This window comes from Moschus berezovskii, chromosome 5 (genome assembly GCF_049115385.1).
Source record: "Moschus berezovskii isolate FMDL1 chromosome 5, NW_MosBer_1.0, whole genome shotgun sequence".
Lineage (NCBI taxonomy): Eukaryota > Metazoa > Chordata > Mammalia > Artiodactyla > Moschidae > Moschus > Moschus berezovskii.
In genome coordinates, this window is record NC_142464.1 from 56,591,992 (window position 1) to 56,618,493 (window position 26,502).

Here is a 26,502-nt window from a genome sequence, read left to right on the forward strand (position 1 = left end):
TTTGCATCAATGCAGTTTTAATAGTTCTGCTCTAAAAATTCAGATTTACTATAAGAGCAGGCTCCTATTTAAACATAATTAGAGAATGTGCTAGAAAAAGCCTCAAGCACTTAAAGTCCAGCATGTCATAAATGTCTAACATCAGAGAAATTCGACAAGGCAGCTACTCTGATATGCTACCAAATAGGAAGAAAATTGGGACTAGAAATAATTTTGGTGACCTCCAAAGACAAAGAAAAATATGAAAAATATTGAGCATATTGCATTCACTCTCTTTTTAAATTTAACAGAAGGACTGTGAACATTTAGAAGCTCTACAACTATTTCATAGTTAATTTAACATCTTGATAATATACTTCTTTCAAATCATACTTTGTCATTTCTGTATAACCTGCTTCCCTAAGATAATCAATTAGGTTGACAATAGCAATAAATATTAAGTTTGGAGCTTCTTTCATGCTGACTTCTTTGCAAAGTATCAGGAATCATAAGTAAATTTAATTTAAAATGTAATAAGACACTTATGTTGTTTAATAACAAAATAATTCATTAACAGGGCCTGCTTTTTCAATTTGTGTGTAAAACTCTTTTTAACTTGACTTAGAAGGTAAATGACAACACATATTTTACAAATTGGAAGAATTTAAGTGTACCCAGGAAATTATGAGTATGTGAATGTGCTAACTTTTTTCTAAGCCTGCATGGTCCATTGGAAATATCATTCCTTCGTGGATAATCCTTTCCTTAGGGTTGTTCAACTCTGTATCACTGAAATTATCTTGTGAAAGACAAAGAAACAGAATTCTGATTATGCAGGGGAGCTTGTGAGTTCTGTCTCCCACAGGTTCTCTACTATAGGGACTTTTCACATATTAACCTTCATTATGTTACCAAGAGAGGCATCTTGTCAAAGTCTTCATCTATCTTCTATGTCTATATTCATTAAAACTTTGATTAATAGGAACTTAAAATCCAAAGCCTCAATTAACTGATTTTTTTTTTGTTCTACTTTTAAGAGAGAAAAGTGCTTCATTAAAAGAAAAAAGATAAGTTTAGGGATTTATTATACAACCTCAACTTTCAGCCTCTTTTTCAAATCAGTGAGTCTCTCCGTTTACCAGACCTTCTACATATCAGGTACTGTTGATGATAAAAGGAAATTCAAAGATCACTGCCTTCTAAATGCTCAGGTTCAACAGGAAGGATAGATGCACATAAGTTACAGAGTGAAAGGCAAGAAAAATTAATGACTTCTACCTGGAAAAGAGGAAGAAATGTGTTAAGAAAAGCTTAAAAAAGGAGCCAATTTTTCTAATATATCCTGTTTCTTCTCTAACTACATTATTCTAAATGATTCTGAAACTTTCAAAGTCATAAATCACCAAAGATTAAGTAATGTTTATTTTGTACTATGAAAAAAATGCATATTAAAATATAATTATAAATAATTTTGCTAGGTATTAGTGGAGATGATAGAATTCCAGATGAGCTATTTCAGATCCTCAAGATGTAGCTGTTAAAGTGCTGCACTCAGCTTTCTTATCCATTCTTCTGCAGATGGCCATCTAGGTTGCTTCCATGTCCTGGCTATTATAAACAGTGCTGCGATGAACATTGGAGTACATGTGTCTCTTTCAATTCTGGTTTCCTCAGTGTGTATGCCCAGGAGTGTGATTGGTGGGTCATATGGCAGCTCTATTTCCAGTTTTTTAAGGAATCTCCACACTGTTCTCCATAGCGGTTGCACTAGTTTGCATTCCCACCAACAGTGTGAGAGGGTTCCCTTTTCTCTGCACCATCTCCAGCATTTATTGCTTGTAGACATTTGGATAGCAGCCATTCTGACTGGTGTGAAATGGTACCTCATTGTGGTTTTGATTTGCATTTCTCTGATTATGAGTGATGTTGAGCATCTTTTCATGTGTTTGTTAGCCTTCTGTATGTCTTCTTTGGAGAAATGGAGTATTACTCAGCAATTAAAAAGAATACATTTGAATCAGTTCTAATGAGGTGGATGGAACTGGAGCCTATTATACAGAGTGAAGTAAGCCAGAAAGAAAAACACCAATACAGTATATTAACGCATATATATGGAATTTAGAAATATGATAACGATAACCCTGTATACGAGACAGCAAAAGAGACACAGATGTATAGAACAGTCTTTTGGACTCTGTGGGAGAGGGCGAGGGTGGGATGATTTGGGAGAATGGCATTGAAACCTGTATATTATCATATGTGAAACGAATCACCAGTCCAGGTTTGATGCATGATATAGGATGCGTGGGGCTGGCGTACTGGGATGAACCAGAGGTATGGGATGGAGAGGGAGGTGGGATGGGGCTTCAAGATGGGGAACACATGTACACCCAGGTCAGATTCATGTCAGTGTATGGCAAAACCAATACAATAATGTAAACTTTTTTTTTAAAAAAGTGCTGCATTCAATTTGTCAGCAGATTTGGAAAATTCATCAGTGGCCACAGAACTTGAATAGGTCAGTTTTCATTCCAATCACAAAGGGCAATGCCAAAGAATGATCAAACGAGTATACAATTGTGCTCATTTCATTACCATGCTAGCAAGGTAATGCTCCAAATCCTTCAAACTAGGCTTCAACAGTATGTGAACTAAGAAATGCCAGATGTACAAGCTGGATTTGAAAAGGCAGAGGAACCAGAGATCAAATTGCCATTGGAGCATAGAAAAATGAAGAGAATTCCAGAAAAAAATCTACCTTTGCTTCATTGCACTAAAGACTTTGACTATGTTGATTACAACAAACTGAGCAAACTTTGGAAGGTAGTGAAGGACAGAGAATCCTGGCATGCTACAGTCCAGGGGGTCACAAAGAGAGGGACACTAGTTAGCGACTGAACAATAACAACGTGGGTATGGAAATCAGTACACATCTTACAAGAAAACGATCAAACGCAACCTCTAACGTTGTATACCCATGAAAGATTTTCTCTCCAATACTTCTTATTTATACCATTCTCTGCTTAAAGCACAGTTCAGGGGATATAACCATAAATCCACTATTTTTTTTCACTATCCCTTTAAATTCATTCTCTGGATCAGTGTTTTCCTAAGTAACTGGTTGAAATTAAACATTAGTGTTATTTTATTATATACATATATATATTTATATTACTTTCAGGTAATCAAAAGTTCTCTGGGTAGCAATTAATATCTAGTCTAGTATATATTAATAATAAAATACAATCTTAAACTTTATTGCCAGCTACTCTCAGTTTCTCTATTGAGAATTCTGTAGGACTATAGTGAGAGAGGGGTGATGCTAACCTCCTTTTCTCTCTCCACTTTTATTTCTTTCTATTTACATTTTGCTATCAACTTTTCTTTCTTTCTTTTTTTTTTTTAATTTCAACAGTGTAGGGCCTGGAGTTGATGGTGAGGGAAGTAGAAAAGAAGAGAGTTTGGAGAGCATGGATAGAATAGTTGGACTAACACTGAACTGTTTATTTTGGCTACTGAAAAATTTAAATGCTGACTTTTTCTTTTAATGGTTTTTTATTGACTTTCTTGGAGATTCACTCACACACCCAGTTGGAGGACATTTTGCACATTCCATTCTATTAAGAAGCTTGAGAAACTGTCTCTCCTGAATTATCCTTTACATCTTTATCAGCCCTGAAACAACCTAAAATTCCATCTTACTAGTTCATGCTTCCTTGTGGAGGAGATTGATAGCTAACTACCAAAGAGTCACACTCCTGTTTCATATTGTAGAGTTGTTTCTTACTGTGGTGTCTTAGCCAGGGGCTACATTTTGGGGCAGCCCTTTTGCATCTATGCAGGCCTTGCGATCTGAAAAGACTCAACATATATCAGTACTGAATCAAAGTGGATAAGATGTGCCTTTCCAGCACTCAGCTGAATGGACAGAAAAATTCTAAGAGTATAGAAGGACCATGAACTAGAAAGACCTTGGATCCCTAAATGACTACAAGGAATGAAATCTCCTTCCTACCTACCTGAACTTAATATGAACAGAAATAAAATTTCATTTTGTTAATCCTCTGAGCGTAGGGTGAATGTCTTTATAATAACAATCCTAGCATTATCGTAACTAAAACATCCTCCCATGAAGCTATAGGTATAAGCCTTGTTATTGCTTATGATTGTTGATTATGGTCAAAGGTAAACACTTCATACTGTCTTCTCTGAGAAAATTTGGGCACACAAGTTGCTGAACCTCTACTTCCTGCCAGAAGGTTTAAAATTTCACAAAATATTTATCCTACCTTATTTGTAAGCTCTTGAAAATGTCTTACAATTTACATCAAAATGTGTCTATTTCCAATGAGCTTCAAATAAAACTTATATTTCAAATTTCTTTTATTTTCATAAAGCACTTTGAAATAGACAAAACATTATCACATTTGCTTATTTACTTGATCTCATAACAATATCTATAAAGTAGCTTGCTACTGCTGCTGCTGCTGCTAAGTCACTTCAGTCGTGTCCGACTCTGTGTGACCCCATAGACGGAAGCCCACCAGGCTCCCCCGTCCTTGGGATTCTCCAGGCAAGAACACTGGAGTGGGTTGCCATTTCCTTCTCCAATGTGTGAAAGTGAAAAGTGAAAGTGAGGTGAGTCAGTCCCGTCTGACCCTTAGCGACCCCACAGACTGCAGCCTACCAGGCTCCTCCATCCATGGGATTTTCTAGGCAAGAGTACTGGAGTGGCTTGCCATTGCCTTCTCCGATAAAGTAGCTTAGACTCATCCTAAAGTAGCAACCATTGCAAACATGTGGGGCAAATTATTTTCCCCTAAGAGATCTTGAGTCTTTCAGCTACACTTTCTCAAAATCATTTTTAAATAACTTTCATGATTTATGTTATTTAAGGAGAAAAGAAGAGGCCAAAAGTTTTTAAAACAATAGAAGTAACCTTTGTCTGTTTCCAGTAAATGCTGAGTGTTAGAATTGTGATGAGAAATGAAATACAGAAAAAAAGTGAGAGAAGGGCCTAACATCATATAAGACATGATATTTAAAAGGTACTCATTAAATTTCATAGCATGATATCCAATATATTCTGTTCTTTAATTTATCCTGCGTGAAGTATCTTTTCATTTGTTCTTAGGAGGTGAAAAGAACTGTTCTCAATAATTTGTGTCCTATAATTGATTTCTAAGTAGTGCAGGGTGAAGACAGGTCAACAATTAAACAGAGGTAAAAAATGCCAGCACTGAGTGTGGGAATTCTATCAGAAGAAGATATAGGTCTTCTTAATTGTATTGAAGTTTAATCCTCAAGGCATTATCAACTAACCTGACAAAGTCCTCAGCATTAAGTTCAAGGACAAACAGCAATGAATTACAGAATTCCAGGCTCCTAGTAATTCAGGCAATGGTGTCTTCTAACCCCTCTGCATCCTCTCGTTTAGTTTATTTCTAAATGAGGACACAAACACCTGTTCCAGCAGCAGGTGGCATTTGTTTATTATAGCTTTACCTGCTGGGTTTTAATCAGCCTGCAGCTGTAGGAACCCGCTTAAATAACAGTTTATAGGACCACGTTTTTACAGAATGGTATTTTCCATGAAGAAGCCAAGTTTCATACAGCACTTTCATCATACACAAAATGCCATATAAGTGGCTTTTATTTCTTCATTTCTCTTCCCTTAACATTTAGGACTACTAATTAGCAAATCATTTCACATGCAGAGTTGGAAAGCTAAGTTGGAAAGCTCTTAACTTTTCTGCCTTCAGGGAGATTCTGTGTTGTATGCTCTCACTTACAAAATCCCTGTTTCTTAGGAAAAGAACAACCAACCTTCTCTCTGCTCATACTGCTTCTCTCCTGTAAGGCTCAGAAGGATTGTTAAGACAACTTACATCTTAAAGGGGGAGAAAATAATTGAAAAAAAAAAAAAGAAGAAGAATAAAACTCACTAAGTCTAGATGAGGACAAATTTCTGTATTTAAACTCCATAACACTTCTTTAAAAAACACCCAATAAGAGTTTGAAAATGACTCAAATATCACAGGTAAAATAGAAAATGTTTTAAAAAGTGACTTTTCTTCTTGATATTGAGATTTCTTATGAAGGAAGTTCTTTTTTGAATCTCTTTTAGAAAGTACATGCATATTTACCTTCTTGTTTTGGAAGATGATTATCAATCAGTTAATATTGGTAGAACATTTATGTAATTGATGATTAAAATAATGAAAATATATTAGTTATTCTGAACCTCTTTGGGAGAGTAACACTTTCATTCATATTTTAAGCACTCATACTTCAGTGTTTGTCAGAGATGCTACAAAATTTAGAACTGTAAAATCTTTGAAAAGCAAGTGAGTGAATGAATGTATCTTCAGGTCTCTCTCTCTCCTCATTAATGCCTTTATTCAGATGACATGTTTCTATAGAGAAATAGGATATTAACCCCTCATCAGATATATGATTTGTGAATATTTTTGTTCCACTTCATTAGTTGTTTTTTCACTTTGTAGATTGTTTCCTTTGTTGTTCAGAGATTTTAGGTTGATGTAGTCTCACTTGTGTGTTTTTGATTTGTTGTTATGCTTTAGGTGTCATATCCAAACTTATTACTAAGACTCATATCAAGAAGCATTTTTCCTATGTTTTCTCCTAGAAGTTTCATGGTTTCAGGTATTATAGTCCATTTAGTTATAATTTATTTGTGAGTACTATAAGATAGGGGTCTAATTTTATAACAATCTACTATTCCAAAGAAATAAAATATCATTTAAAAATTTGTACACGATATGAAAACCACACAACTCAGAAATATTCAAAATGAAGTAAATACTAAAAAATGAAAGAAAACTCATGCAATAGGGAAAAATCATAATAATAATATGTTGAAAAGAGTAGAATGACAAAGAATAAACTTTTAAAAGCAAAAAAAAAAAAAGACAAAAACGAAAAAATAGATAAAGTTCAGTTCAGTTCAGTTGTGTACAACTCTTTGTGACCCCATGGATTGAAGCATGCCAGGGCTCCGTCCACCACTAACTCCCGGAGTATACTCAAACTCATGTCCATCGAGTCAGTGATGCTTCCAACCATCTCATCCTCTGTCGTCCCCTTTTCCTCCTGCTCTCAATCCCTCCCAGCATCAGTGTCTTTTGGAATGAGTCACCTCTTTGCATCAGGTGGCCAAAGTATTGGAGATTCAGCTTCAACATCAGTCCTTCCAATAAACACCCAAGACTGATCTCATTTAGGATGGACAGGTTGGATCTCCTTGCAGTCCAAGGAACTCTCAAGGGTCTTCTCCAACATAACAGTTCAAAGGCATCAATTCTTCAGCTCTCAGCCGTGTTTATAGTCCAACTCTCACACCCATACATGACCATGTATGCTGTCTAGGTTGGTCATGACTTTCCTTCCAAGGAGTAAGCGTCTTTTAATTTCATGGCTGCAATCACAATCTGCAGTGATTTTGGAGCCCAGAAAAACAAAGTCAGTCACTGTTTCCACTGTTTCCCCATCTATTTTCCATGAAGTGATGGGGCCAGATGCCATGATCTTAGTTTTCTGAATGTTGAGCTTTAAGCCAACTTTTTCACTCTCCTCTTTCACTTTCATCAAGAGATTCTTTAGTTCTTCCTCACTTTCTGCCATAAAGGTGGTGTCATTTATCATATCTGAGGTTATTGATACTTCTCCCGGCAATCTTGATTCCAGCTTGTGCTTAACTGAGCCCAGCAGTTCTCATGATGTTCTCTGAATGTAAGTTAAATAAGCAGGGTGACAATATACAGCCTTGATGTACTCCTTTTCCTATTTGGAACCAGTCTTTCCTTTTTTTTTTTTTTTTTCAAATTACAAAAGTTGACTTTTTAAATTTTTTTTTATTAATTTATTTATTTTAATTGGAGGCTAATTACTTTACATTATTGTATTGGTTTTGCCATAAGTTGACATGAATCTGCCCCGGGTGTACACGTGTTCCCCATCTTGAAACCCCCTCCCTCCTCCCTCCCCATCCCATCCCTCTGGTTCATCCCAGTATGTCTAGTTCTAACTGTTGCTTCTTGACCTGCATACAAATTTCCCAAGAGGCAGGTCAGGTGGTCTGATATTCCCATTTCTTTCAGAATTTTCCAGTTAGTTGCTCCACAGAGTCAAAGCTTTGGCATAGTCAATAAAGCAGAAATAGAGGTTTTTCTGGAACTCTCTTGTTTTTTAGATGATCCAGCGGGTGTTGGCGATTTGATCTCTGGTTCCTCTGCCTTTTCTAAAACCACCTTGAACATCTGGAAGTTCACGGTTCATGTACTGTTGAAGCCTGGCTTGGAGAATTTTGAGTATTACTTTACTAGCGTGTGAGATGAGTGCAATTATGCCATAGTTTGCATATTATTTGGCACTACCTTTCTTTGGGATTGGAATGCAAACTGACCTTTTCCAGACCTGTGGCCACTGCTGAGTTTTCCAAATTTGCTGGCATATTGAGTGCAGCATTTTCACAGCATCATCTTTCAGCATTTGAAACAGTTCAACTGGAATTCCATCACCTCCACTAGTTTGCTCATAGTGACACTTCCTAAGGCCCTTTGGCATTCCAGGATGTCTGGCTTTAGGTTGGTGATCACACCATTGTGGTTATCTGGGCCATGAAGATCTTTTTCTATATAGTTCTTCTGTGTATTCTTGTCACCTGTTCTTAATGCCTTTTGCTTCTGTTAAGTCCATAGTATTTCTGTCCTTTATTGAGCCTATCTCTGCATAAAATGTTCCCTTTGTATCTCTAATTTTCTTGAAGAGATATCTAGTTTTTCCCATTCTATTGTTTTCCTCTATTTCTTTGCATTGATTACTGAGGAAGTCTATCTTCCTTGCTACTCTTTGGAACTCTGCATTCAAATGAGTATATCTTTCCTTTTCTCCTTTGCTTTTTGCTTCTCTTCTTTTCACAGCTATTTTTAAGGCCTCCTCAGAGAGCCATTTTGCTTTTTTGCATTTCTTTTTCTTGGGGATGGTCTTGATCCTTGTCTCCTATACAATGTCATGAACCTCCACCCATAGTTCATGAGGCACTCTATCAGATCTAGCCCCTTGAATCTATTTCTCATTTCCATTGAATAATCTTAAGGGATTTGATTTAGGTCATACCTGAATGGTCTAGTGTTTTTCCCTGTTTTCTTCAATTTAAGTCTGAATTTGGCTATAAGGAATTCATAACCTTTTCCACAGTCAACTCCTAGTCTTGTCTTGGCTGACTTTATAGACCTTCTTCATCTTTGACTGCAAAGTATATAATCAGTCTGATTTCAGTATTGACCATCTGGTGATGTCCCATGTGTAGAATCTTCTTTTGTGTTGTAGAAAGAGGGTGTTTGCCATGACCAGTGCATTCTCTTGGCAGAACTCTGTTAGCCTTTGTCCTGCTTCATTCTGTACTCCAAGGCCAAATTTGCCTGTTACTCCAGGTGTTTCTTAAACATTATGCAAATTTTAAAAGTTGCTTGAAACTATATTGAAAAATTGTTCACACAAAAGAAAGGGTACACTCTGCCTAAAATTACTGCTACTCAGAGAAAAACTCAAATCAAGATGTATTCTTTATGGCAGCCTGCATGGGAGGGGAGTTTGGGGTAGAATGTTTATATATGTATATGTATAGCTGAGTCCCTTTGCAGTCCATCTGAAACTATCATGACATTGTTAATTGGTTATACTCCAGTAGAAACTGTTTTTAAGAAAGATATATTCTTTAAAAATTATTGATATATTCAGAAAAGTAAAAACTTGCATCTATGAAAATTGAGAAACATTTACAAGAAAATTAGACTACATGCTTTTTTTTTTTTTTTAAGAACAATGCTTTTGCCTCAGGGAAATAGAAAACAGTATTTCAGATGTTTAAAGGCAGAAAATGTCCATGGAATTTGCATTGAACAAAAGGTAAAAGTAACTCTCCATAGTAAAGGGTAGAGACAAGGTATTATCAATATGCAGGAACTTGGGAAATATTACAATGCACCATTCCTGTAAAATATATACAGCAAGAGCACTGGACAACAAAATGAATAGACACACTGACATTTAGACCGAGAGGGAGAATTAGATATATATTTATTTCTAGAACTGAGGCTACACAATAGTAAAAGAGTGAGAATATAGTGAACAATGGCTAAGTCCCAAAATAAAACAGGTGTCACTACATAAATGTGGAGGTGGAGATTTCAGAGAGCAAATGCAAAAAAAAATGACTTCTTATAAAAGTATTCAGAAAAAAAATGAAAATGAAATGGCTAGAATTTGACAATCAGTGATTTCCTGCCACTGATGTATTAATGAATGTCAGCACTGAATAACAAACAGATACCAGACAAAAGAGAATTCTCAGACATTATATATTTTTCAGTAACTAATCATGTCCAAATTATGATAAAAAGAAGAAGAAAAAAAAACGAGCATCAAAAAAAACTTCTAGTCATGCCAATTAGTTAAACTTTGAAAATGAGTCTGACTAAGGCTCTGGTGATCCATTTCCAGTAAATAATGCCCATATCTATCCACTTGCTCAGATAAAAGTTCTAAGAATCATTCTGCTTTTCTTTTTTTCTTTATTCTCTGCATCTTGCATTGAATCCATTCACCATATCCATGAGGACAAAGATATGTCTGCTGATGACTCATTATCGCTAGGCTATACACTGCTTGTCACAGAGTAGGTTTTGATGGAAAATATGAACATATATGAATGAATAAAAATATTGGTCATCTGAAGTGATAATTTGCTCTCCCAAAATAATTTATATTCAGTTCAGTTCAGTCGCTCAGTCGTGTACGACTCTCCGCGACCCCATGAATCACAGCACGCCAGGCCTCCCTGTCCATCACCAACTCCCGGAGTACACTCAAACTCATGTCCACAGAGTCGGTGATGCCATCCAGCCATCTCATTCTCGGTCGTCCCCTTCTCCTCCCGCCCCCAACCTTTCCCAGCATCAGAGTCTTTTCCAGTGAGTCAACTCGTCTCATGAGGTGGCCAAAGTATTGAAGTTTCAGCTTTAGCATCAGTCCCTCCAATGAACATCCAGGATTGATCTCCTTTAGAATGGACTGGTTGGATCTCCTTGCAGTATAAGGGACTCTCAAGAGTCTTCTCCAACACCACAGTTCAAAAGCATCGATTCTGCGGCGATCAGCTTTCTTCACAGTCCAACTCTCACATCCATACATGACCACGGGAAAAACCATTGCCTTGACTAGACGGACCTTGGTCGGCAAAGTAATGTCTCTGCTTTTTAATATACTATCAAGGTTGGTCATAACTTTCCTTCCAAGGAGCAAGCGTCTTTTAATTTCATGGCTGCAATCAGCATCTGCAGTGATTTTGGAGCCCAAAAAAACAAAGTCTGACACTGATTCCACTGTTTTTCCATCTATTTCCCATGAAGTGATGGGACCAGATGCCATGATCTTTGTTTTCTGAATGTTGAGCTTCAAGCCAACCTTTTCACTCTCCTCTTTCACTTTCATCAAGAGGCTTTTGAGTTCCTCTTCACTTTCTGCCATAAGGATAGTGTCATCTGCATATCTGAGGTTATTGATATTTCTCCCAGCAATCTTGATTCCAGCTTGTGCTTCTTCCAGCCCAGCGTTCCTCATGATGTACTCTGCATATAAGTTAAATAAGCAAGGTGACAATATACAACCTTGACGCACTCCTTTTCCTATTTGGAACCAGTCTGTTGTTCCATGACCGGTTCTAACTGTTGCTTCCTGACCTGCATACAGGTTTCTCAAGAGGCAGGTCAGGTGGTCTGGGATTCCCATCTCTTTCAGAATGTTCCACAGTTTATTGTGATCCACACAGTCAAAGGCTTTGGCATAGTCAATGAAGCAGAAATAGATGTTTTTCTGAAACTCTCTTGCTTTCTCCATGATCCAGCGGATGTTGGCAATTTGATCTCTGGTGCCTCTGCCTTTTCTAAAACCTGCTTGAACATCTGGGAGTTCACGGTTTACATACTGCTGAAGCCTGGCTTGGAGAATTTTGAGCATGACTTTACTAGCGTGTGAGATGAGTGCAATTGTGCGGTAGTTTGAGCATTCTTTGGCATTGCCTTTCTTTGGGATTGGAATGAAGACTGACCTCTTCCAGTCCTGTGGCCACTGCTGAGTTTTCCAAATCTGCTGGCATATTGAGTGCAGCACTTTCACAGCATCATCTTTCAAGACTTGAAATAGCTCAACTGGAATTCCATCACCACCACTAGCTTTGTTCGTAGTGATGCTTTCTAAGGCCCACTTGACTTCACATTCCAAGATGTCTGGCTCTAGGTCAGTGATCACATTATCGTGACTATCTTGGTCGTGAAGATCTTTTTTGTACAGTTCTTCTGTGTATTCCTGCCACCTCTTCTTAATATCTTCTGCTTCTGTTAGGTCCATACCATTTCTGTCCTTTATCGAGCCCATCTTTGCATGAAAAGTTCCCTTGGAATCTCTAATTTTCTTGAAGAGGTCTCTTGTTTTTCCTATTCTGTTGTTTTCCTCTATTTCTTTGCATTGATCACTGAGGAAGGCTTTCTTATCTCTCCTTGCTATTCTTTGGAACTCTGCATTCAGATGCTTATATCTTTCCTTTTCTCCTTTGCTTTTCGCCTCTCTTCTTTTTACAGCTATTTGTAAGGCCTCCTCAGACAGCCATTTCGCTCTTTTGCATTTCTTTTCCATGGGGATGGTCTTGGTCCCTGTCTCCTGTACAATGTCACGAACCTCCGTCCAGAGTTCATCAGGCACTCTATCAATCAGATCTAGTCCCTTAAATCTATTTCTCACTTCCACTGCATAATCATAAGGGATTTGATTGAGGTCATATCTGAATGGTCTAGTGGTTTTCCCCACTTTCTTCAATTTAAGTCTGAACTTCGCAATAAGGAGTTCATGATCTGAGCCACAGTCAGCTCCTGGTCTTGTTTTCGCTAACTGTATACAGCTTCTCCATCTTTGGTTGCAAAGAATATAATCAATCTGATTTCGGTGTTGACCATCTGGTGATGTCCATGTGTAGAGTCTTCTCTTGTGTTGTTGGAAGAGGGTGTTTGCTATGACCAGTGCATTCTCTTGACAAAACTCTATTAGCCTTTGCCCTGCTTCATTCCGTGCTCCAAGGCCAAATTTGCCAGTTACTCCAGGTGTTTCTTGACTTCCTACTTTTGCATTCCAGTCCCCTAGAATGAAAAGGACATCTTTTTTGGGTAATTTATATTACTAGGTTGTAATTATAGTTTTTATAGTTGTGTCTAGGCTCCACTAAGTTCCAGTATATCCTCACCATTTACAAAGTCCTAGATCAAGCACTTTGTGCATTGTTTTTCTTATCTGTCAAATGGGTATAGTATGGGTATCTATATCAAGAAAAATTAAATGAGCTAATATATGTAAAGAACTCAAAATGACATTTTGGCCATTTGTAATAACAAATTGAATGTAGCTTAAAAATACATTGCATATAATCACATTGCAAATGCAAGTCTAATTATTCACAAGATTTTGGTTTAAGTCTTTATGAACATATGGTCCTGCTATGACTGTGATAGGCTCTTTCTTCTATTAGAGTTTCATATTATTTGAAAATTATTTTCTCTGAGAAATAACAGGATCAATGATCAATTTACTGAATGGTTTCTGTCTGGCTGCCTGGTGATATTGAAAGTACAGGATTACTAGGAACAAAGCTAAAGGAGGTGATAAATTGCAGAATCCATTGGATCATTGAAAAAGCAAGAAAAACATCTATTTCTGCTTTATTGACTACGCTAAAGCCTTTGACTGTGTGGATTACAACAAACTATGGAAAATTCTGAAAGAGATGGGAATACCAGAACACCTTACCTGTCTCCTGAGAAACCTGTATGCAGGTCAAGAAGCACCAGATTGAATAGGGCATAGAGCAACAGATTGGTTCCAAATTAGGGAAAGAGTACATCAAGCCTGTATATTGTCACCCTGCTTATTTAACCTATATGCAGAATATGTCATGCGAAATGCTGGGCTGGATGAAGCACAAGCTGGGATCAAGATTGCCTGGAGAAATATTAATAACTTCACATATGCAGATGGCACCATCCTTATGGCAGAAAGTGAAGAGGTACTAAAGAACCTCTTGATGAAAGTGAGAGAGGAGAGTGAAAATTCTGGCTTAAAACTTAACATTCAAAAAGCTAAGATCTGGCATCCAGTCATGTCACTTCGTGGCAAACAGATGGGGAAACAAAAGTGTCAGACTTTATTTTTTTGGTCTCCAAAATCACTGCAGATGGTGACTGCAGCCATGAAATCAAAAGACCCTTGCTCCTTGGAAGAAAAATTATGACCAACCTAGACAGCATATTAAAAAACAGAGACATTATTTTGCCAACAAAAGTCTGTCTAATCAAAGCTATGGTTTTTCCAGTAGTCATGGATGGATGTGAGACTTGAACTATAAAGAAAGCTGAGCGCTGAAGAGTTGATGCTTTTTAACTGTGGTGTTTGAGAAGATTCTTGAGATTCTCTTGGGCTGCAAGAAAATCCAACCAGTCAGTCCTAAAGGAAATCAGTTCTGAGTGTTCACTGGAAGGACTGATGCTGAAGCTGAAGCTCCAGTACTTAGGCCACCTTATGTAAGGAGCTGACTCATTAGACAATATCCTGATGCTGGGAAAGACTGAAAGCAGGAAGAGAAGGAGACAGCAGAGGAAGGGATGGTTGGGTGGGTGGCATCACCGACTCAATGGACATGAGTTTGGTCAAGCTCCAGGAGATGGTGAAGAACAGGGAAGCCTGGTGTGCTGCAGTACATGGGGTCACAGAGTTAGACACGACTGAGTCACTAAACAACAAAATGGAAAATGCATAATATAGAAGGAGAAAATAAAGACAAAGTAATTTGTGTGCACAGCTCTTCCCTAAATTGTAATGGTGACATTTTAAAGTTGGTGGGGAAATACAGTTGATTTTTTTTTTTCCTCTTCTGATGGAAGAGCTTATTTAAGCTAGGGTTGAGGAATTAGAGATAGATGTTGAAAAATAACTCAACGTGTTAAGTTGCTTCAGTGGCGTTAGACTCTTTGCGACCCCATGGAGTCTAGCCCACCAGTCTTCTCTGTCCATGGGATTTTCCAGGCAAGAATACTGGAGTTGTAGCCATTCCCTTCTCTAGGGGGTCTTCCTGACCCACAAATTGAGCCCACATGTCTTACGTCTCCTGCATTGTCAGGTGGGTTCTTTACCACTAATGTCACCTGGGAAGCCCACGAAAGATAATATATGAATATAAATATTGGGATAAGAACATAGGTAGACAAGATTGGAAATGATTGTGGTGTCTTTAAATGATCCCTGAAGCCAGGGCCCAGGGACTGGATTCTCCTCTAAGCTCTGATGCTGCTTAGCACAGAGAGCTGCTTCATATTATCTCTGTGACACTCAGATTTTTCCTTTTAAAATGAGTATTTTGAACTAAGTTGTGAATAATTAAGGTTGCTTTCAGCAGTAGAAGTGACACTTTTTCGTCAAGATGATAGTTGCCATTTAGAGACAGCAGTTATGAAGAAAAGAGGTGATTATAAATGCAAATTGAAAGGGGATTAAGAAAGTATAAAAATGGTTGGCTTTAGTTAAGATTATTTTTCAGTATATGAAGCTTTTATATTTTCTACATGTCGAGGTATTACTAATATTTTGAAAAAAGTTCAGCAAAGTGAACGTAAACACATATTTTCCATTTCCATCTGCATTGTTGAATGAGAAAAATCTTTGAAGGTGAATATGTTAAATAAATATTAGTCTCAGAACAAGTTGAATATACTTGTACTAAAATCTCTCTTTATATATATATGTGTGTATATATATATATATATAAATATAAAAATCAGGGCTTTCTTTTAGATTTTTACAATTAAGAAGAGGTGGCAAGAATACACAGAAGAACTGTACAAAAAAGATCTTCACGACCCAGATAATCATGATGGTGTGATCACTCACACTCACCTAGAGCCAGACATCCTGGATTGTGAAATCAAGTGGGCCTAGGAAGCATCACTATGAACAAAGCAAGTGGAAGTGATGGAATTCCGGTCAAACTATTTCAGATCCTAAAAGGTGATGCTGTGAAAGTGCTGAATTCAATACGTCAGCAAGTTTGGAAAACTCAGCAGTGGCCACAGGACTGGAAAAGGTCAGTTTGTATTCCAATCCCAAAGAAAGGTAATGCCAAAGAATGCTCAAACTACTGCACAATTGATCACATCTTACATGCCAGTAAAGTCATGCTCAAAATTTTCCAAGCCAGGCTTCAGCAATACATGAGCCATGAAATTCCAGATGTTCAAGGTGGTTTTAGAAAAGGCAGAGGAACCAGAGATCAAATTGCCAACATGCACTGGATCATTGAAAAAGCAAGAGAGTTTCAGAGAAACATCTATTTCTGCTTCATTGACTATGCCAAAGCCTTTGACTGTGTGGATCACAATAAACTGTGGAAAATCTGAAAGGGATGGGAATACCAGACCACCTGACCTGCCTCTTGAGAAACCTGTATGCAGGTCAGGAAGCAACAGTTAGAACTGGACATGGAACAACAGACTGGTTCCAAATATGAAAAGGAGTATGTCAAGGCTTATTTAATTTATATGCAGAGTACATCATGAGAAATGCTGGGCTGGATTAAGCACAAGTTGGAATCAAGATTGCCAGGAGAAATATCAATAAACTTAGATATGCAGATGGCACCACATTATGGCAGAAAGTGAAGAAGAACTAAAGAGTCTCTTGATGAAAATGAAAGAGGAAAGTGAGAAAGTTGACTTAAAGCTCAACATTCTGAAAACTAAGATCATGGCATCCAGTCCCATCACTTCATGGAAAATAGGTGGGGAAACAGTGGCTGAATTTATTTTGGGGGGCTCCAAAATCACTGCAGATGGTGATTGTAGCCATGAAGTTAAAAGACACTTGATCTTTGGAAGGAAAGTTATGACCAACACAGAGAGCATATTAAAAAGCAGAGACATTACTTTGTCCACAAAGGTCTGTCTAGTCAAGGCTATGGTTTTTCCAGTGGTCATGTATGGATGTGAGAGTTGGACTGTGAAGAAAGCTGAGTGCTAAAGAATTGATACTTTTAAACTGTGGTGCTGGAGAAGACTCTTGAGAGTCCCTTGGACTGCAAGGAGATCCAAACAGTCCATCCTAAAGGAGATCATCCTGGGTGTTCATTGGAAGGGCTCTTGTTGAAGCTGAAACACCAATACTTTGGCCACCTGATGCGAAGACCTGACTCATTTGAAAAGACCTGATGGTGGGAAAGATTGAGGGCAGGAGGAGAAGGGGACAACAGAGGATGAGATGGTTGGATTTCATCAGTGACTCACTGGACATGGGTTTGGGTTGACACCAGGAATTGGTGATGGAGAGGGAGGCCTGGCATGCTGTGCTTTATGGGTTGCAAAGAGTTGGATATGACTGAGCAACTGAACTGAATCTTGGAAACTGCCTAGAATTTTTGCTAACTTCTCCTTCCTCTTTTTTCAATTTAAGGGTCACAACTTTTTCTGTAAACGGGAAAATAGTAAAGATTCTGAGCATGGGGGCCATATGACTTCCATTGCAACTACACAACTATGCCACTGAAGCAGGTACGCAGCAACAGAAAGTTCAGAAATGAATGGCCATTCTTGTCTTCCAAATAATCTTATGTACAAAGTCAGATGAGGGCTGTGTTTGGTCTTTAGGCTGGAGTTGACCTACCTCTATATTGGTTGGGTCTGTTAATTAGGAAGGAAGGAATTGTGCCATTGTCTCTGGTTTATTTCACAGGTTTTTTTTTTTTTTTAATATCACAAATATTTAATATTTTAATCTGTAATAAAGAAAAACCCTAAAATGTGTTGTGTTCAATACTTACCCTGATATTTAAACTTTAGAGGACCCTCCCTAAAGTATGGATTTTATTTTTTGCCAAGTTTTTAATCTGCATTCTTTTTAATTTTTTTATTGAGGTATAGTTGTTTTATATTGTTGTATTAGTTCCAAGTTTACAGCAAAGTGAATTAGTTATACATATGTATATATCCATTCTTCTTAAAATTCTCTTCCCCTATAGGTCATTACAGAGTATTGAGTAGAGGTCTGTCGTATATAGTAGGTCCTTATTTGTTATCTATTTTATACGTGTGTGTGTGTACACAGTCCTGTTTGACTCTTTGTGATCCCATGGACTGTAAACCACCAGGCTCCTCTGTTCATGGAATTTTCTAGGCAAGAAATACTGGAAAGCGATCAGCCCAGCCCAGGGATCGAACCCTTATCTCTCGTATCTCCTGCATTGGCAGGTGGATTCTTTACCACCGCGTCACTTTGGAAGCCCTTATTTTATATATGTGCATATGTCAATCTCAACCTCCTAGTTTACCCCCATTCCTTCCCCTTCCCCCACCCCAGTAACTATGCTTGTTTTCTACATCTGAAGTATATATTTTTTAAAAAATAATCTTTATATATGAAAAACTTACAATGCAATGAGGTTAAATAATCTGTGCAAGACAACACAACCAAGAGTCACAGTCAGAATTTGAAAACAAAACACAAAACAGTCTTTCCTCTATATCATACTTCATGCTATAGACAATCTTTTTGGTGTTTCTTTTCTGGAATATTTAGAAGAATGAGTTGGATATTGGATGCATGATTCTCTGAAAATCAGTTTTCTATCCAAAATTTTCCCTAAGTATAATATGAGGAAGTGTTACCAAGTCTTTGAAAGGCCAAAGTGGTTTATCTTCCAATCACGAAGATATGTTTAAAAGGATCATGCTATTATAGTTAGTCCAGAAGTTCACTCCATAAGCATTATTGACTTATAGGAACTGACACTCTGGAGCAAGACTGAAATCCAAGACAGTCTTTAGTTGCTCTTGATGGAGGAAATTTGAACTCCATAAACAGTTCTGTGTGAGATTTTAAGGTTCTGTTAGTTTAGATTATTTCTGCTTTCTCTCCTTATTTTTACCTTTATTCAGTTCCCAGAGATAGAGTAAAACAAGTTTCTTTGTTCTTCACTCATTATATAACAGAAGAACAAAAAAAAAAGAAATTACACTGCTTTGAACTTTTGTTTTCAGATTTATAACTGAGCAAGGATAGCACAAATTATAAAAGGAAAGGTTCTTATTGTTCTCTTACTACTTAACAAAACGAAGCATTATAACCCATGCTTTAAAAGAAGTGGCCATTTTTAGGTGTCTTTCTTTCTTCTCTGTTGTCCTTTCTCCTGGGAGAACAAAGTCATCACATAGTTCACTACATACACTCCTTTGTCAAAGCAAATAAGATTATTAAGGTCTTGTCTGACCGGGGACCCTCTCATTTGGGCCATCTGTCTTTTTATGCTTTCTTGAGGGAATACAATAAAATGGATTTTTTTTTCTCCTTTTTTCTCTTATTTAGTGTTTTTTATGAAACTGTGTGTTAAGACATATTTTAAGAATTTGAACAAGTAGAGACCTTGTCACTTTGAACAATTTTTTCTTACCTTTTGTGCTTGCCATTTCAGTTGTAAAAATCACACATTTTTTTTTTCCTCTAATAATATTCAGGGAAAGTCTATCTCAAGATTACTGCTCTCAAGGTCATTTTTGTCCTCCCACTATCATTTTTCCTCCAAAGATATTATCTTGGGATTGATGTACATGGAAGCCTAATCTGCCTGGTGGATACTCACAGAAAATTAAATGACATACACTCATTGCTCAAATGGCCAATTGCACCCACATCAAGGTGAGATATTTTGCCTCTTTGATAACAAATGGGAAGAAAAAAGAGAGTGGGGTTGGAAAAGGGGTTCCCATCTATCAAAACAAAAGCCTTAGCCTTTCAGCATATCTGCAGTTGTTCAAAGTTTCCTTTTCTGAACTTAGCTGAGAGAAGAGTGAGGACAATCATTTGTGATTATTATTTTACTAAGAAATAAAAATAAAAGCCAAATATTTTACAGGAAATATATCAATATTTATTTTATATAATAGACAATACTTAATGACTCCTAGTCCAAATGAAGTCATTACTGAAATAAGAAAAACAGAAATGTCAGACCATGAAGTCAAATTAATTGGCAGCTTCTCAGTTTGGAAACTCTACACATCACTGCACAATTGTTTTACCACACAGTACCCTGGGTGATCATTATGATGACATTGATCTAAAATTATTTTAAAATTCTTACAATAAGAATAATTCTTTCCCCCTTACCAATGATCACAGGCTCTGTTGGTGAAAGGAGCAAGTTTTACCCGCTGGACTGCCAAGAAATTCCCACAATGAGAATAGTTTTCTGGCTATTAATAACATGTTGGTATTGATGCTAACTGTTTCACCTATATATTCAATAACAAGTATGAGCCATTTCCTATGTGCTGTTGTAGGCCATGAGAAAGTAGAGGTGTAAAGACAGATGGGTCTCAGCAACCAGTAAGTCTACGGTTTACACAAGAACACATCATTTTTTAGTATCACAAGATTATTTTCATTGGTGTTTATTCTACATATATTTGTTGAGGTATACTCCAAGCACAGCTCTGTAAGAATATAATACAGTGGTGAAAGAAACATAGCTTGTAGAAAAATATCAAAAATATACAAATAAATAGACATTAAGATTTAGAACTGTTGTTAATTTTTATGATTTAATATGTAATTATTGAGTAACAACTCCATGCTAGTATTCTGGCAAGCTCTTGGAAAATAATATGAAACAGGATATGATTTATGTCCAAGGAAGACAGATTATAGATTTACAGTATGATGGGAATAAGTCTCTATGGGAATTGAAATGAACATTAAAAATAATATATATTGATTTATTTATTTGGCCATGTTGTATCTTAGTTGAGGTACATAGGCTTTAGTTTCCCTGTGGCATGTGGGATCTTAGTTCTCCTACCAGGAGTCAAACCTGAGTCCCCTGCATTTGAAGGCAGAGTCTTAATCACTAGGCCAACAGGGAACTCCTTCAAATGAACATTCTTTAGTAAAGGAAGTCTTATTAGAAATGATCTCATAGGAAGGAGCTAAAAATAATAAAAATCAGTCAAGTGAGAAGAGGATTTCAAACCTTTTAGCATGTTTCAAGGTGATAACAGAGACAGAGGCCTATGGGAAAGAAAGAGCATAACCACACTCATGGGGCCTGGTAAGAATCACTCAGTTTACCTGGGGTTTAAATTTCAAGATGTTGTCTAATGAAATAAGTTCAGAAAGATTAGCAGAATCATGGTCAGTTTGTAAAGGTCCTTGTCAGATATATTAAGCTGCTTGAAATTTATACTGAGGGCATTGAGAATATGAAGAGAACTAGTAAGACTGTAAAGTAGCTTAATGGTATCTCTTTGGGTGACTGTCAACTCATACCAAGATTTTTCCTTGAGAAGCACCAAATATACTAATTTAGGTCTTCACCAGTCACTTCTATTATTCTGCTCTTTTTGGCCACAGCTTATTTATCCAGATATAGACATCTGACCCTAATTAGACCTTTCTAAATTAACAATGAAATACACTCACAAAAACACAAACAAACAAAAACAAAGAACTGGTATATCATCAGAGTTAAGTCATCTTTTCACTATCACAAGACAGACAAATTCCATAAATTCCTACTTTTGAGAGTTCTGGAGTGATCCTGGTTGCTTTCCTTATATATTTTTCACTGTTTATCTTTTTGTTTTAATGGGTTACTTTAGTGTTTATTCATTCTCTTGTTGAAAAAATTAACAGGGCTTTCCATTGTTAGCAAATACTCCTAATTACCACTAGGCATGTTGAAATGTTACCTTTTCCAAGAAATCTTCTCCAGCTCCTCAAGTTTGGATTATCTTACTCCTTCTTTGTGGTCATGTTGAACCCCATGCTTATTCCTACCTTGAAAGTAAGTGAAGCCGCTCAGTCATGTCCGACTCTTTGCAACACCATGGACTGTAGCCTACCAGGCTTCTCAGCCCATGGGATTTTCCAGGCAAGAGTACTGGAGTGGGTTGCCATTTCCTTCTCCAGGGGATCGTCCCGACCTAGGGATCGAACCTGGGTCTCCTGCATCGTAGGCAGACACTTTACCCTCTGAGGCACCAGGGAAGCCCTATTCCTACCATAACAGTAATTAAATGGTCTTGTAATTAACTTTAATTCAACTTTCTTATGACGAATCCACACTCTGTCTGATACTTTAACTTTCTTGTGGCTAGGTACCATTTCTTATTTATCTCTATGTTCCTAGAAATTAGTGAAGAATCTAACAGATAGTAGGATCTTATTAAATGTTTGTCAAGTTGATCGCTGAAGAATTGATGTTTTTGAACTATGGTATTGGAGAAAACTCTTGAGAGTCCCTTGGACTCCAAGGAGATCCAACCAGTCCATTCTAAAGGAGATCAGTCCTGGGTGTTCAATGGAAGGACTGATGCTAAAGCTGAAACTCCAATACTTTGGCCACCTGATGTGAAGAGCTGGCTCATTGGAAAAGACCCTGATGCTGGGAAAATTTGAGGGCAGGAGGAGAAGGGGACGACAGAGGATGAGATGGCCGAATGGCATCACCGACTCGATGGACATGAGTTTGGGTGAACTCCAGGAGTTGGTGATGGACAGGGAAGCCTGGCATGCTGTGATTCATGGGGTCATGAAGAGTCGGACACGACTGAGTGACTGAACTGAAGTATTAGATAAATGAATATGATTATTTGAAAGGGAAGACCAAGTCAAGAAACAATTTAGGCCATATCAGCAGAAACTTTAGAATTTCTATTCTGTGAACCATATTCTTGGATCAAGAGAGAAACTGAAGACTCATTTATGACTTTATATGTCCATGTTCTTGCAAAAATACATGAACAAATGAAGTATAGTTGACCCTTGAACAATGCAGGGATTGATACCCATATAACTCATAGTTGTCTCTCCATATCTGAGGTTCCTCTTTATCTACAGATTCAACTGGCCACAAACTATGTAGTGCTACAGAAAAATATCCACTTGTAAGTGGAGCAATATAGTTCAAACCCCTGTTGTTTGAGGGTTATCTGTAATTTAAATTTACTTTGAGTATATAATGGTAAGCGAGATATAAACAAATGGGACCTGATTAAACTTAAAAGCTTTTGCACAGCAAAGGAAACTATAAGCAATGTGAAAACACAACCCTCAGAATGGGTTAAAATAATAGCAAATGAAACAACTGACCAAGGATTAATTTCCAAAATATACAAGCAGCTTATACAACTCAATACCAGAAAAACAAACAGCCCAATCAAAAAATGGGAAAAAGACTGAAACAGACATTTGTACAAAAAAGACATACAGATGGTTAACAAACACAAGAAAAGATGCTCAACATTGCTCATTATTCAGTTCAGTTCAGTTCAGTTCAGTTGCTCAGTCGTGTCCGACTCTCTGTAACCCATGAATGACAGCACACCAGGCCTCCCTGTCCATCACCAACTCCCAAAGTTCACTCAAATTCATGTCCATAGAGTCGGTGATGCCATCCAGCCATCTCATTCTCTGTCGTCCCCTTCTCCTCCCGCCCCCAACCTTTCCCAGCATCAGAGTCTTTTCCAGTGAGTCAACTCGTCGCATGAGGTGGCCAAAGTACTGCAGTTTCAGCTTTAGCATCAGTCCTTCCAATGAACACCCAGGATTGATCTCCTTTAGAATGGACTGGTTGGATCTCCTTGCAGCACAAGCAACTCTCAAGAGACTTCTCCAGAACCACAGTTCAAAAGCATCAATTCTTTGGTGATCAGTTTTCTTCACAGTCCAACTCTCACATCCATACAAGAAACAATAGCCTTGACTAGACGGACTTTTGTTGGCAAAGTAATGTCTCTGCTTTTAAAATACTATCTAGGTTGGTCATAACTTTCCTTCCAAGGAGTAAGGATCTTTTAATATCATGGCTGCAATCAGTATCTGCAGTGATTTTGGAGCCCCAAAAAATAAAGTCTGACACTGTTTCCACTGTTTTTCCATCTATTTCCCATGAAGTGATGGGACCAGATGCCATGATCTTTGTTTTCTGAATGTTGAGCTTCAAGCCAACCTTTTCACTCTCTTCTTTCACTTTCATCAAGAGGCTTCTTAGTTCCTCTTCACTTTCTGCCATAAGGGTAGTGTCTTCTGCATATCTGAGATTATTGATATTTCTCCCAGCAATCTTGATTCCAGCTTGTGCTTCTTCCAGCCCAGCGTTCCTCATGATGTACTCTGCATAGAAGTTAAATAAGCAAGGTGACAATATACAGCCTTAACGTACTCCTTTTCCTATTTGGAACCAGTCTGTTGTTCCATGCACAGTTCTAACTGTTGCTTCCTGACCTGCATACAGGTTTCTGAAGAGGCAGGTCAGGTGGTCTGGTATTCCCATCTCTTTCAGAATGTTCCACAGTTTATTGTGATCCACACAGTCAAAGGCTTTGGCATAGTCAATGAAGCAGAAATAGATGTTTTTCTGAAACTCTCTTGCTTTCTCCATGATCCAGAAGATGTTGGCAATTTGATCTCTGGTGACTCTGCCTTTTCTAAAACCTGCTTGAACATCTGGGAGTTCACAGTTTACATATTGCTGAAGCCTGACTTGGAGAATTTTGAGCATGACTTTACTAGCATGTAAGATGAGTGCAATTGTGCGGTAGTTTGAGCATTCTTTGGCATTGCCTTTCTTTGGGATTGGAATGAAACTGACCTTTTCCAGTCCTGTGGCCACTGCTGAGTTTTCCAAATTTGCTGCCATATTGAGTGCAGCACTTTCACAGCATTATTAGAGAAATGCAGATCAAAACTACAATGATATATCACCTCACACGGGTCAGAATTGCCATCATCAAAAAGTCTACAAACAATAAATGCTGGAGAGGGTGGAGAAAAGGGAATGGTCTTGCACTGTTGGTGGGAATGTAAACTGATACAGCCTCTATGGAAGACAGTATGGAGGTTCCTTAAAAACTAGGAATAAAACCACCATATGGTTTTATTCCAGCAATCCCACTCCTAGGCATATACCCTGAGGAAACCAAAATTGAAAAAGACGCATATATTCCTTGTTCATTGCTGCACTATTTCCAATAGCTAGAACATGGAAACAACCTAGATGTTCATCAAAAGATGAATGGATGAAAAAGTTGTAATACATATACACAATGGAATATTACTCAGCCATAAAAAGGAACACATTGGAGTCAGTTCTGATGAGGTGGATGAACCTAGAACCTATTATACAGAGTGAAGTGAGTCAGAAAGAAACAGATAAATATCATATTCTAATGCATATATTTGGAATTGAGAAACATGATACTGAAGAATTTATTTATTTACACAGAAGCACTGGAGAAACAGACATAGTGAATAGACTTATGGACATGGAAAGAGGGGAGGAGAGGATGAGATGTATGGAAAGAGTAACATGGAAACTTACATTACCATATGTAAAATAGATAGCCAATGGGAATTCGCTGTATGGCTCAGGGGCTCTGTATCAATTTAGAGGGGTGGGATGGAGCAGAAGACAGGAAGGAGGCTCAAAAGAGAGGGGATATATGTATCAGTTCAGTTCAGTCGCTCAGTCGTGTCTGACTCTGCGACCCCATGAATCACAGCATTCAGTTCAGTTCAGTTCAGTTCAGTCGCTCAGTCGTGTCCGACTCTCCGCGACCCCATGAATCACAGCACGCCAGGCCTCCCTGTCCATCACCAACTCCCGGAGTACACTCAAACTCATGTCCACAGAGTCGGTGATGCCATCCAGCCATCTCATTCTCCGTCGTCCCCTTCTCCTCCCGCCCCCAACCTTTCCCAGCATCAGAGTCTTTTCCAGTGAGTCAACTCGTCTCATGAGGTGGCCAAAGTATTGGAGTTTCAGCTTTAGCATCAGTCCCTCCAATGAACATCCAGGATTGATCTCCTTTAGAATGGACTGGTTGGATCTCCTTGCAATATAAGGGACTCTCAAGAGTCTTCTCCAACACCACAGTTCAAAAGCATCGATTCTTCGGCGATCAGCTTTCTTCACAGTCCAACTCTCACATCCATACATGACCACGGGAAAAACCATTGCCTTGACTAGACGGACCTTGGTCGGCAAAGTAATGTCTCTGCTTTTTAATATACTATCAAGGTTGGTCATAACTTTCCTTCCAAGGAGCAAGCGTCTTTTAATTTCATGGCTGCAATCAGCATCTGCAGTGATTTTGGAGCCCAAAAAAACAAAGTCTGACACTGTTTCCACTGTTTCCCCATCTATTTCCCATGAAGTGATGGGACCAGATGCCATGATCTTTGTTTTCTGAATGTTGAGCTTCAAGCCAACCTTTTCACTCTCCTCTTTCACTTTCATCAAGAGGCTTTTGAGTTCCTCTTCACTTTCTGCCATAAGGGTAGTGTCATCTGCATATCTGAGGTTATTGATATTTCTCCCAGCAATCTTGATTCCAGCTTGTGCTTCTTCCAGCCCAGCGT